The 13,076-nt window shown below is 46.9% G+C and overlaps 2 long non-coding RNA genes across 2 annotated transcripts; one reads left to right on the plus strand and one right to left on the minus strand.

Annotated features, from left to right (window-relative positions):
* The first annotated feature begins 1,514 nt into the window (after nucleotides 1-1,514).
* On the plus strand, nucleotides 1,515-5,824 carry LOC136790999 (uncharacterized). Its single transcript, XR_010832032.1, has 2 exons — nucleotides 1,515-1,654; nucleotides 2,835-5,824. It is a non-coding gene; the product is annotated as an uncharacterized lncRNA (long non-coding RNA).
* On the minus strand, nucleotides 1,591-11,721 carry LOC125183055 (uncharacterized). Its single transcript, XR_010832031.1, has 4 exons — nucleotides 10,600-11,721; nucleotides 7,480-7,590; nucleotides 6,649-7,170; nucleotides 1,591-2,607 (listed from the first exon to the last, which is right to left on the minus strand). It is a non-coding gene; the product is annotated as an uncharacterized lncRNA (long non-coding RNA).
* Nucleotides 11,722-13,076: the final 1,355 nt, after the last annotated feature.

The following is a 13,076-nucleotide window of genomic DNA, read 5'->3' on the forward strand; positions in this document are numbered from 1 at the left end:
GCTGCCTGTCCTCTGCCAGCTTTCCATTTGTCCAACCTCCCCTCCCCAAAACCATCAATAAACCACACTGTTCCCTCCTGATCTTATCATGCTCGAGGTCTTTGGGTTGTTCCTGTTAGGGCAACAGAACTGGCAATGCAGGCACTGACGCAATGGTGCTTTTACCAAAACCAAGCAGCCGTGCAGCTGTGATCCCAGGACCGAAGCACTCCTTGCCCAGCAGCACCAGCCTCCTCCAGCACTCTCAGCCTGCAGCACTCTCTCTCTCTCCCTTGGCTGTTTTTCAGAGCTGTGGAGCCGATGCTCTTTCATCTGCATCCCTGGCTTCCTGATGTGCCTCCGTATCTGCTTTCAGGGTGTTTTTTTTCAATTGCTCCTTCCTTATCTACCCTGTCCCCAGTGGTCATACGTAACCGTGCTGTCACCAGAACTCTATTTAAGCAAACAACACCTGGTGAAAGCCCTTCTCATGAGCATGGTACATGTGGGGAGAGGTCAGGACTGTCTCAAAACCCCTGTCCTTTGGGGAATGGTTAGCATTTCCAGGCCAGGTCCATAGGAAGGGATAACATCATTGTGGAGCAACTGATACAATTTGAAAGACTTCGATCTTTGTCTCAGGAACAAACCCTTCCTCAGGCTTGAAATATTAGCATTGCAAACCACAACAGCTGAGCACTTTGTGATTTTTCCACTGACGGGGAGACTGGCTGGGAAAGCAAGAGCTAAGGTCCCATCTCCCTATCATGCTTAAAGTCAGAGACAGATATTTTGGTGTTCAGCCCAGTTTCTCAGCGCTGGGTGTGGTGAAGGGCTGCAGCCCCAGCAGCCCTCTGAGGATTTGCAAAAGAAGCAGCCTTGCACAGCCCCATTTGCAGAGGACAGGATGGGGGTGAGCCTCCTCTCCAGGAGCACAGCAGCACTGGTGCCAAATCCTAATTCTGAGATGCCTGAGGACCCCGCTAATTGGGCAGGATTGTTTGCTCAGACAAGCAGGAAGTAGCCTTTGGCCAGGAAGAGGAATTATTGCGGCTCCCCGAGGACCTCTGCAGTGTGGTTTCTGGCCTGTCTCCACTCTGCTTTTTGTTTAAAATAGTCTCCATCGGCACTTGCCTTCCGTCCTCCCGCCGAGCCCGGCAGCCAGCACGCGCAGACGTGCTAACGGCCCCGTCAGCAACCCCGTCCCAATACCTCTAAATGCAGAGCAAAGCAGCAAAACCCCACACGCACTTGCTTTAAAATGAAGCCACTCGGCCAGCATAATGTAAAACCATTGGTAATGCCACCGTCCTTCTGGATCTGTGAGAATTCAATAGCCTGGCAGTGGACTTCATGTCCTCCAGCTCCAGGATGGATCCACGTGAGGACTTCCCCAGGGCAACGTGGTGAAGTGGAGCAGGGAAACAGCAGGGAGGGTTTGTTGGTCCTGCTTATTTTTCCAGTGTGTGCTCTCCCAAATATATTTCTCCTGAAGTTGCTCGCAGGAGTTAAAGATCAAATTCTGACAGTGCACCCAGACGCTGAGGTTTTGTCAGATCTCCAAAGACCTGCCTCCACTACTGCAAAACAATTATATTTCTTTTTCCTGGAGGGTGACAGTAAATGGCCAGCAGCTCTTTGGAAGTAAACAACGCAGCCAAGACGGAGTTTTACGGTGAGTAACCTCACCAAGGTCAGGGCACAGCACTGAAGCTGACCCCTGCACATTTACCTCACAGGGCACTTCAGTTTTACTGTCTCGTTTATACTTTTGCCTCAGGATATTGGATGAGCGCTGGTTCCCCTGGGGCTGAGAAAAAGATAAAAAAAATTTAGCGGTAAGGACAAGACCAAACAATCCTCTTCAAGGGGAAAATACCTCTGTAGGGACTAAAACAGCTGTTCTTTGTATAGGTTGACCAACACAGATGTCTATTCTTTTCCCCACTAGCAGAAGATAGTGTAAACCATGGAGACAGGCCTGCACCCTCCAGGAAATGCTGTCACCAGAAAAACTGTGTCACTAGGAAAGTGTGTTAGGCTCATGTAAATCTACCAAGTCCTTTCACAGCAAAGCTATGGAGGAGGAAATGCTTATAATGCCAGCAAGTTAACAACATGTTTATAGGAGACATTCTACTGCTGGTAAAAGCCCAAATACAAAAACACAGCTCAGGGTTTGGGGCCAGTAAATTTAATGTGAAATCAGAAACAAACAAACAAAACAAAACCCAAATCCAAAGTGCTTGCAGAAATACGTTGTTCTTTATGAATGATTATATAAGGAGATGTAGATTATTATTTTTTTTTTTTTTTAAGAAGCCTATCTCCAGAACAAAACTGCTTAAATCATCAACCATTACATCTTAAAAAGCGCGGTTGAAAAGCAAACTAAAACGTGTTTTGCATTCTGCCATGCACATGCAAACCAAAAGCTACAGTTGAAATGAGAGAGTTGTTGGCTACTTCCCAAAGCAGTTGTGGAGATTTTGGCCAACCAGTATTTCAGGACAGACCCTGAAGGGATGCAGATGTCCAGCCTGTGAGCCCTGGTGTTTTGAAATACAGTCGATGAGGTCTGTGGAAGAACTGGTAGCGTTTTTCTCTGCCACCATCCTTACATCTCCCCTGCCAATGAAACAAACAAGAAGTTTAGATAATGGTTTCTTTTACCTACTGTCTGTTGAATTTTCATCAGGAGACTTCCAACTTTACACACTGTATTAATTTCACCCGAGCAAAAGAAGTTAGAGTTGAGGAGAGCAGAGAACTCCCAGCAGTTTTCCCTCTCCCTGTTTTTTCTTGTATATTTAAAAAAAAAAAAAGTAAATCTTTTTCTTTTTTCTTTATTTCAGAGAGATTTTCAAGCAACAGAGTACTACAAACACAACTTGAATCTCTGATGTGTGTGGGGCAGGAACTTATATTATCTTCAGCTAATATAAGTGAGCATGAAATAACAGCAGTCTTTGAATTTACATAGCTACATATCTACCCTCTGACCACCCGTGCCCTCCTCTCTTTCTGCAAAATCCCCTTGGGCTTTGAATATACATTATGAAGAAATTGAGAAGATGGCACAAGCCCATTATTTCAGCTTGCGTGTCACTTAAGGAATGAGGATATTTTCTTTAATAAGGTGTTTGCTGGCTGTTTACTGAAAGAATCGTCTCTTGCTGGAGGTCATTTTCAACTGCACTGTGAGATTTGCTTTACCAAAGGAGGAGGCTGCTCAGTGCAACAAAAGCAGTGTCCGGAAGGTCTGAAGAATCGACTTTCCAAAGGGTTTGTTGTTTTTTTTATTGTATTTTATTTTTTTCACAGAGGATGTTGCTTTAACCTAGATATCTACTCAGAAAACATATTTTCTGTTCCTAGGTTGTTTGACTTTAGGAGAACAATAAATTCCCAAGAGTTCTTACGAAGATCAGTCATGCCTCATTGTTTTAATGGCATATTTTGAAGTTTTGCCTCCAGAATATTGATAAGAATCAAAGTAACTTTTGATATATGGCGTTAGATATGCTCCAGGAATAAGATCCCTCTCAAGTCAGACTGTCTGCAGACAACTCAGACCACCCACTTCCAGCTTAAGCGCAGCCTGTTCAAAGTCTGCAGCAATTCACATCAGAGCAGTAGCTGTCTGCTCAAACTGTGGGATCTTGGCATTCATCAGACATGTCCAGCGCACATCTGATAACACAGCCTAAACTGCCCAGGGCCATTTGAAGGCAGGTGAGGGAGAGCTAGGAAATATCAAAGTTGGAAACAGCCTAATCTTCAACTCAGCGCACTGCAGATTTTGAATTTCACACGCATTCCTCAAAATTCCCCAAGTCCCAAAAGCTTTAATCCAGTCACTTTGCAACATATGTGTGTTTTATTTTAAAATAAATTATTCAGTATTACTTTTCCTTTCTTGTGTCCAGCTGGCAACATTTTCGGTTAGTTCTACAGAAGCCAACATAACCTCCTATTAGTTACAGCATTGTCCGTTTGTCTACATCTTTGACTAATTTTCTGCAAAGCCTCTGGACAATGCATGCAGTGGACTCTTCAGGCAGTTGCCCCAGTGCTCTGGGGACTTCCCTGATGCTGCCATGACTTTTGCCATGCGTCTGCTAGGCTCTTTGCCAACGATGTGAGGAGATGGGCACATAACCTAGAGGGATCAAGTTGCCTACAGCAGCTCCGAGCTTCCACTCAGCAGCTGATCTGGGGGCTCAGACTGTGGGAGAGGCTGTTCTAAAAGATGAAAGAAATACCTTCGAGTCAGTATGAGCTAATGCAACCGGTGTGGGCTAGGATTAGACACACAAAGTAGCTGCTGAAGTGCCATTTAGGGATGGTAACTTCCTTTTCAGCGGTAGATCAGTTGAATCCCTGTAAAATCTACATTAAACTAAAGTGTAAGTGACACCACAAAGGGAAACAGGCAACTACATCAGACAGTGCTATGGAAACGTCAGCGCCAAGCTTGGTTGCTGTCAGAAAACCCCGTGCAAGGAGAATGCTAAGAAACATTTGATCAGGAGCAGAGAGTCAGCCAGCAAGCCTCACCAGACAGCTACATGAGACTGTGACAGGCTCCACCTTGAATATTGCATTCGTTCATCTTTTGCCATCTCAGCAAGGTGACAGTGAACCAGGCACGGCACAGACAAGGGTGGCCAAGAGGCTTGCAGATACAGGACCTGCTCAATACAAGGCGACAGAGCCTTGTTAGCTTTGGAAGGAGGAGAAAAGGGATAAACTGAAGCCCACGAATGACCCAAGGGAGGTGATTGGGAGGTTTTACTCATGACCCCCCATTTAGCAAAATGTGAAGAGCAGCCCGGGGAATTGTCAGTGGCAGGTTGAAACAACAGCAGCAAGTAGCCACAAAAAAGAGTTGCTTCATTGTGCACCATGGGTATAACCATGGTGCTCCTCACCCCAAGGCACAGAAATGGCTGGAATATGGACCCTTGCTTATGCAATCTTTGGGCCATATTCATAGGAGAAATGTCCTTCAAGGGACTGTTAAAGACAGACATACCTCCCATAAGCTCTCAGCAGTGAGTCTGCTGGGCAGTCATCACGACATGCCAGTTTTGTCCTGACACCTGATACTTCTCCCCAGGCTCCTAACAAGACACCTCTTTTTTTTTTTTTTTTTTTTTTTTTTTAATCTCCACTACAGCAGTGAAGGAAGTAATTTTTAAAATGTTCATTCAAAATCTTTTTCTTACTTCCAGCTTCATGCTTATCTTTCTTTTCATCAGCTTTCTCTCCATTGTGTTGTGATTGGGTGGTGTCTTGAGTTTCACACCCTAATGGGGAAAGCAGGAGGTTTGAGGTGCTTTGGTGAGGCTGGAGAGAGAAAAGTTGCCATGGCTCCAACTGCACAGAGCTGGGAGGTGAGAAGATATCACCCTCCAAAGTCAGAGCAGAGAGATGGGGACAAGTGGGCTGCCAGTAAGATGGAGGAAAGGAGCGGAAAGGAAAGGAGCGGAAAGGAAAGGAGCGGAAAGGAAAGGAGCGGAAAGGAAAGGAGCGGAAAGGAAAGGAGCGGAAAGGAAAGGAGCGGAAAGGAGCGGAAAGGAGCGGAAAGGAGGAAAGGAAAGGAAAGGAAAGGAAAGGAAAGGAAAGGAAAGGAAAGGAAAGGAAAGGAAAGGAAAGGAAAGGAAAGGAAAGGAAAGGAAAGGAAAGGAAAGGAAAGGAAAGGAAAGGAAAGGAAAGGAAAGGAAAGGAAAGGAAAGGAAAGGAAAGGAAAGGAAAGGAAAGGAAAGGAAAGGAAAGGAAAGGAAAGGAAAGGAAAGGAAAGGAGCGGAAAGGAGCGGAAAGGAAAGGAAAGGAAAGGAAAGGAAAGGAAAGGAAAGGAAAGGAAAGGAAAGGAAAAAGGAAAAAGGAAAAAGGAAAAAGGAAAAAGGAAAAAGGAAAAAGGAAAAAGGAAAAAGGAAAAAGGAAAAAGGAAAAAGGAAAAAGGAAAAAGGAAAAAGGAAAAAGGAAAAAGGAAAAAGGAAAAAGGAAAAAGGAAAAAGAAAAGAAAAAGAAAAGAAAAGAAAAGAAAAGAAAAGAAAAGAAAAGAAAAGAAAAGAAAAGAAAAGAAAAGAAAAGAAAAGAAAAGAAAAGAAAAGAAAAGAAAAGAAAAGAAAAGAAAAGAAAAGAAAAGAAAAGAAAAGAAAAGAAAAGAAAAGAAAAGAAAAGAAAAGAAAAGAAAAGAAAAGAAAAGAAAAGAAAAGAAAAGAAAAGAAAAGAAAAGAAAATGGAAGAGAGGGTGTAAAAGTACTTCAGGTAATGACAGCTCCCCTTGCTTGACATCTCCTTCTGTGGCCTTTTCATGAAGGAGTTGCTCTCCTGCAGCTGACCGCATGCTGAGCTGCGGTGCTTTGGAGCAGGATTAGCTCTCCCCACTGCAGTACCCTGCAAGGAGAAGTGTGTCTGAGGAATGCTTTCTCCCCCATTTCACTTACTTCGGCTTCCCTGCAATGCATTGCACATCCTGGCTGCCCAGGGCTCCTTTCTTGTGCTCGTTGTGTATGTAAATGTAAGGGAACGACGGCAGCGTGCAGTGATGAAATGGCTGTTTCAAGAGGCCAGCAGTGGCGCTGAGAGTTATTGCAGCTCTCCCCCATTTATTTTCTCCAGCTTCACATATTTTCAATAGCTGCTCAGCCACATCCTTACCTATAACACAGGGCTCCTTTCAGCAGTGCTCAGGGGAGGGAGGGGTTGCAAATCAGATGTTGCTTCTGAGGGAGCTCTCTTTTGCTCCAGGGTGACCCAGCTTTTACTTCTAACAGGTTTTCTAAGAGGGTTTCCATCTGTGCACATCAGGAGCCCTGGATCCCAATGGCCTCTGGTGGCTGGCACATGCTGACAGCCATGTGTCCTTCTCCACCAAATCCAGTGGCCGCTGGGGGCTGGAGGCTCCAGGTTGCCACCACAAGCTGAGGACATCACCCAGTGAAGGATGGGCTGCAGGACCACGACAGCACCTGGGGACCTGGAGGGAAAAGCTCCACAGTGTCCTGCTCCCAGATTTCCCTGTTCGGTTCCGTGACAGCATCCAAGAGGCTCCCTCCCCATCTTATCTCTGGTCTTGCAGTTGTTAATGAAGACAAACAGGAGTCCCGGCGGCCAGAGCACAGCAAACGGGAGGCAAAGTCGCTTTGTGCCAGTGGAGAAACAATTCTGGCTCTCTGCATTCTGGAGAAAAACACCATAAAACCACTGAAAACTAAACCCAGAGAAACACCTCCTGGCTGCAGTGTTTGACCATTTGCCCCAGCAAACCATTTTTGGGGAGTTATTTTTCATATGTGACAGGAGTGCCAGCTGGAACATAGACCCAAACTGGAAGGTGACTGGTGGCAAGGTGGAAGGGCATCACGGGGAGCTCAGGGGTCCCTGGGGCTGCGCCAGCTCCAGCAGTGACCCCGTGCTGGGGTTTGCTGCCTGTCCTCACACCCCACTGCGAACCCCATCCCTCCTCACACCGGCGTCTCCTCTGCTCACCATCACTTTGTTCTCCCCGGTGTAGAGCAGTCTCTGTCTTCATAGAGAATTGATGTTTTTCCATAGGATGCCACGGCGGAAAATATCCCTGCGTTGGATTTCAGGGTTGAGCTGAAATTACAGAAATATCCAGCACCAATGTTAAGCAGATGATTAAATATGAAAATGAGAGTTTAGAAAGAGTATTATTGATCTCACATAATGGAAAGCAGTTTCCGTGTTCTAGCTGAAAAGAAAAAAAATCCAAATTAGACAGCCCCTTATTAAAAACCTTCCACTCTATTTCTTGGTCTAGTGAAATTCCCCAGTGCAATTTTTATTCTGCTCTCTTAAATGATCATCTCCTTTTAATCATCAGAAAGAAAATTAACCTGCTGAACAAAGACACTTTCAGCATTTTCATATTCAGTAGCACAAGAAAAGACAAACTTACGTTAAAACATCAAAATTGCTGTGAAACCAAAAGAGAGACAAAGACGTTTGGGGGGGGGGGCGGAATGTTTCTCCAAAACACAATGCACAAAACTTCCCTGAATGCCCACCTGCGCAGCCCTTCGCTTGTCACGTCCCGTCCCCACCCTAACCAGAACAGCAATTTATCACCGCATCGCTTCGTTGCTTTATTAGCCGTAAACACAGCAAAGGCCCACGCCTATTAAAAAAGCAGGTTTAAGGGGGTAATTAAAGCAGAATAATTGACCAGCTTGAGGCTGCAGCAGGGAGCGGAGTGCCAATCTGGTATTTTTATTAACAGGAGCACGCCGTGACAAATGAAGGCAACAGCGGGTTGGGGCGGGGGGCGCTCGGTGCAAAACCACTGCAGAGCTCGATTCGGGAGCCTGAGCTCTTTAATCTCCCCCTGCTTGGCTGGGAAGGTCCCCGGAGAGGCTGGGTGTTTGTAGATTAATCAGAGGCATCTATTTGCTCCTGAGCGCACGGGCTCCCTTCTTCACACGTCTGAGCAAGGTCATCGCTCGGTGCCGGGAGCGCTCGAACGCGCCGCGGCACCCTCCGCTCGCTCATTAGTATTCCACACCTCGCATGGGTTAAATTTGCCATTTCATTTAGGAGGCTCCTGTTTGCATTTTTCTTCCATATCGTAGGCCTCATCAGAAGAAACAGGTGCTACTGGTAAAGATCCAATAAGCATTTATACATATTTATAGCAAACACCGGACACGGCCTTTTGCTTAAAATTCTGAATATTCAACGAGCGGTTCGTTGTGTGCATTAGAAAAGAAAGAAAGGGGAAAGGAAGGGTAATTTGGAATTAGTGCTGTAAATATTTGCAGAAAATGAGGGGTAAAAAATCACAGTAGAAAAGACTCCTGCTGCATGCATGGGCTAGGGAGAGAAGCACAGATGCACACAGACCCAGAGCCAGCCTGGATCTGGAGCAGGCTTTGGTTCACCTGGGTGAAACTGAAGCCCGGTTTTTACCATTATTTATTCCAAATAAGCAATGAATCGAGGTACTAACGAGTTAATGCTGATGACCAGTGCTGTCCAGGGCAGCCCATGAGAAGCTGCTCGCTTCCTGCCACAGCTTCTCCTCCACAAACCCAAGGCGCGGACCCAGCCACCGCCACAATGGAGAAAACCCACCCTGATTCCCGCAGTGCAGGAACTGGCCACGAGCTCATCCTTTTTTTTAATTTTATTTTTTTATTTTTTTATTATTTTTTTTTAATAATAATAATTACAGAGGTCTTTCTTGCCGACATCTATTTCTAGGTCTAATTCATTCTGAACCCAGTCCTGTGCCATCGAGACCATCAGCCATTTTTATTTTTAATTGCCTATTCCGAGCATTAATGTGTACCCATGTTCTTAGGGAGGCTGTTAAAAGGTAAACTCTTAAAATTCCCAGGCTCTCGTAATAACACAGAAAATGTCATTCTTAACACCAGCTAGACTGGTGCCACAATTACCCATTGACTGGCTTGGCTTTAACGTTATATCGTTTCCTGGCATTTGAAATATTCAGTAAAAAACATATATAAATAAATAAAAAATCTGCTCTCACCAGGATACAGAGAGAGAGAAAGCCCCAGAGCCTCTGAGCGCTCCTTACAAAGAGTCTCTTAAAATCCTTCCATGTGAAAAAAAAAGAAAAAAAAAAAAAAAGAAAATAAAGGAAACTCAGCTAATAACACTTTTCCACATAAATAATGTAGTTTGTAACTGGCCTTTGGAGAAGGCTGAGCCCAACAGAGGTCCCTTTGTAAGGTCGAGCACTGATTGCCTGCTGCTGGGCGCTTTCATGATGATAGCTTTTCATGCAGCGGCATTGCAGCGCACTAAAAATTAATAAGCCAGGCTGCCTCCTCCCGGCAGCCCTGTGCTGAGATGGATGTAACCCCGGCAGATGTCAAGCAGAAGGACCACAGTCCTTCCCCAGTGGCTTTTTGGGGGGCTTGCAGGCTGCCCCTGCCCACACGAGTCCAGGTCCCCACTGATTTGCCTCTGCCCTCCTGCAGTAATAAGGGATTAGATGACACGGCTACCTGCAATGGTAGGAGAGGGGATTTGGTGACCCTCGAGGTTGCCCTGCTCCTGTCCTTAATGAAGCACCGATATAAATCCTAATGCACGTGTGTCCTCGGAGAGCAGATTGCTATTAAAGCCCCTTGTGGGGGCTGCAGTCCCAGGGGTGGCTGGGCCAGGCTGCAGAGGCATTTAGAAAAGATTCTCCCTTCCCGAAAAAATAGTCCCCCCCCTGTTCTCCCTCCCCACACATTAATGCTTACAAAAATAACCATTAAATCGTTCTTTTCCAGTTCCCACCAGGAAAGTGTGGATGCGAAGTGACACCTCTCAGCCCTGGTGGGCACCCAGACCTCCCCTACTGCACCTTCTGGTCTTGTGAGCCTGTTTTTGGGGTGCTGGGGACTCCCTAAGTTCTTGTGGGAGTTTGAGACAGCCAGAATAGCTGGGTGGTACCCCCATGCACAAGCTTCAGGGAGCAAATAGTGCTGGTGCTTGCCCAGGACAGGGCAGGGAAGCTGATGGAGGCAGGATTCACCAAAGGCAGGCAAGGGGGAAATTGCACCTACAGCCCCTCCTAGCAAGAGCTGCTCTCCTGGCCTTCAAGCCTGCGATGCTCAGCTTTAGGCTCACCCTCCGTGAGGCACGTTGCTCCTCTTGGCTCACTGCACAGCGTGGTGGCAAAGGGCACGGCTCCTTACAGCACATGAGGAACCCCAAGAAGACCGAGTTTCATGGCATAAATGTAAAGGCAGAACGCCTAAAGCAGAAGTCAGGGGCTGAAAGGCAACCGAGTGCCCAGCTAGAGTGCTTGGCTTACAGCTGCATTTTCAGAGGGAATGAATGAAAATGTGCAAGTTATTTGGTATCTCATCTTTCTTAGCAAGAAATCCTTGGCAAAATAATCATTGTAGTCTGCAAGCAGAGACAGATCAGGCTCTTAGATGCATGTTGAACGTGTAAGTGATAGGTTAGAGTCATGAAGAAGCTTCAAATCTAAGAGCTGAGAATATCTCGCTTTTAAATGCGAGCACGAACCTTGACACCAAGCACAATATTGCTTCCCTGAGAAAACCTCCGCAGAAGAGCTCTATTTTCTGACAGCCAACATCCGAAATTAAACAGCTTCCACGTGTGTCAATAAAAGGAATTGGCTTCATTATTTGCAGTCCCTCAGTGATCATTTCTGGTCCCCTTTGGTAAATGTCATTACGCTTCCAGACAGCCATCTGCAGCGTGGGCAAACGGGTTGCTGGGGGAGGGAGCCAGAGGGACAGCAGATGGAGATGGTCCCAGCCCCCATGCAAGGGCAGGAGGCGTAGGCAGCCTCTGGTGGACTCCTGTCATCTTAGATGGTGTTTAGAGCCTGTTGGATTCCCACAGGGTGCTGAGTGAAACCAGCCTCTGGCGTGTAAATACAGCCTGGTGCAAAGTCCACTGCAGCCAGAGAGGCTGCAGGTTCCTGGTTCCAGTTCTCCCTCCTGTTCACTCCCCCAGGTGGTTTCCGGGCCTTTTCCTTGTTCTTTGCACAACCTGCTGAGCCTTGGATAGGGCTCTTCCCTTTTCTTCCCCACCAAGCTGAAGGTTATCGATGGCAAACCCTGGGAACTGCTCAGCCAGCACAGGAGATGGGCAGCAGCAGGGCGAGCTGTGCCCAGCATGGTGCAGCTGCAAGCACGCATCGAGCCCGGCCCTAACTCCGTGATTAGCTCCCAAATGCAGCCTCTCAAGGAAACCAACCCTCTTGGCTACATCTTGGGGCTCTTCTGGTGCAACAGGACCTGCAGCTCTAGAAAACACCAGCAACCACGCAGACCATGCGTGAGGGGAGGGTCGTGCTTCAATGACTCGTCTCTGAAATGTCACGGCCCTTTTCCTGCTCGTGCCCTGGCACACGACCTTGTCCACGGTACTGTGCAGTAGCTACCCAAAAAAAGGTGTGAGGCAGGACTGGAGGAACGTCTGATCTTGGCCCAGGTCTGCTGGCAAGCCTTTCGCCGTACATTATGAATGCGTATTGAATTGAATAGACCCTTGCTGGGGCCTCCCTCCCATTCAAACAGCCTCGCACGCAGTAAATCTACCTGGATAGTGAGAAAAAAAGAAAAAAAAAAAAAAAAAAAAAAAAAGAGGATTTAGTTCCTTTTCCAAAATGGCAAATGTTGGTTTTAAAAAAATTAATTGCTAGTCAGTTTGTTGGGGCTGCTAATTGGCAGCAGAGCTGTCGCTAACCCAGAGCTGCCTGATGTTCGCTGCCACCGCACCATGAGGAAAGGTATAAGAGAAGAGGTAGGACCAGCTCCGACCCCGCTTTCTCCCCTGGTCCAGGACTGCTTCCTAATTCCCCGTCCATAACTAACAGCAAAAGCAGGCACGGCATTTTCTGTAGCAAAACTGTCTCTGCACTGAAAAATTAGCAGCTAACCTGTGCTTTCCAGCAAATGCCAAACTGCTTCTCATTCACCCCAGCACTGCAGCTTTTCCTAGTTCATTATTTATGCCTCCTCTCAGAGTTTCCCACCTGCACCACCTCTATCAATGGGCATGAAACAGAAATCAATAGCAGCTGTGGGTCCAGCAGTGCCGTCGTTAGACCCCAGCCAGGAACCGGTGGATGATGCTGCTGAGAAAACAGGAGGGCTTTGTGCATGCCTGGAGGTCAGCCCCAGCTTGCTCCCCTGCTTAGGGTCATGGGCAGCAATCTGTAGCCAGCTGGTCCTAGCCACCCCCTCACCCTGGTGCACATCTGCCTCACCCATTCCCTGCTGAGGTCTGGTCTTCCAAACTGCCAGAAACAGGGATTTTTACAGGCAAAACATGGGTGTTTTGTCCCCCTTATGACAAAGCTGTTCCTCAGCTCAGGGTTTGGAGCAAGCGAGCTCTCCCTGTTGGCATCCCGAGGGTCCAGCATGGCACAGAGAAGCTGCACGTGGAGGTGGATGGCTAAGCCCGCGTGAAATAACAGTTCAACTTTGCAGAAGTATTTCTGCTGTCGATTGGTTCATAAAATTTGTATACCACACAGGAAGAGTGATCCTAAGTCTTCAAAAGGAAGGGGGTGCATGTCCTGCAGAGAATGAGAAAGAACAGAAGGAAAATTTGGCTCCTGC

The sequence above is a fragment of the Anser cygnoides genome, chromosome 5 (genome assembly GCF_040182565.1).
Source record: "Anser cygnoides isolate HZ-2024a breed goose chromosome 5, Taihu_goose_T2T_genome, whole genome shotgun sequence".
Lineage (NCBI taxonomy): Eukaryota > Metazoa > Chordata > Aves > Anseriformes > Anatidae > Anser > Anser cygnoides.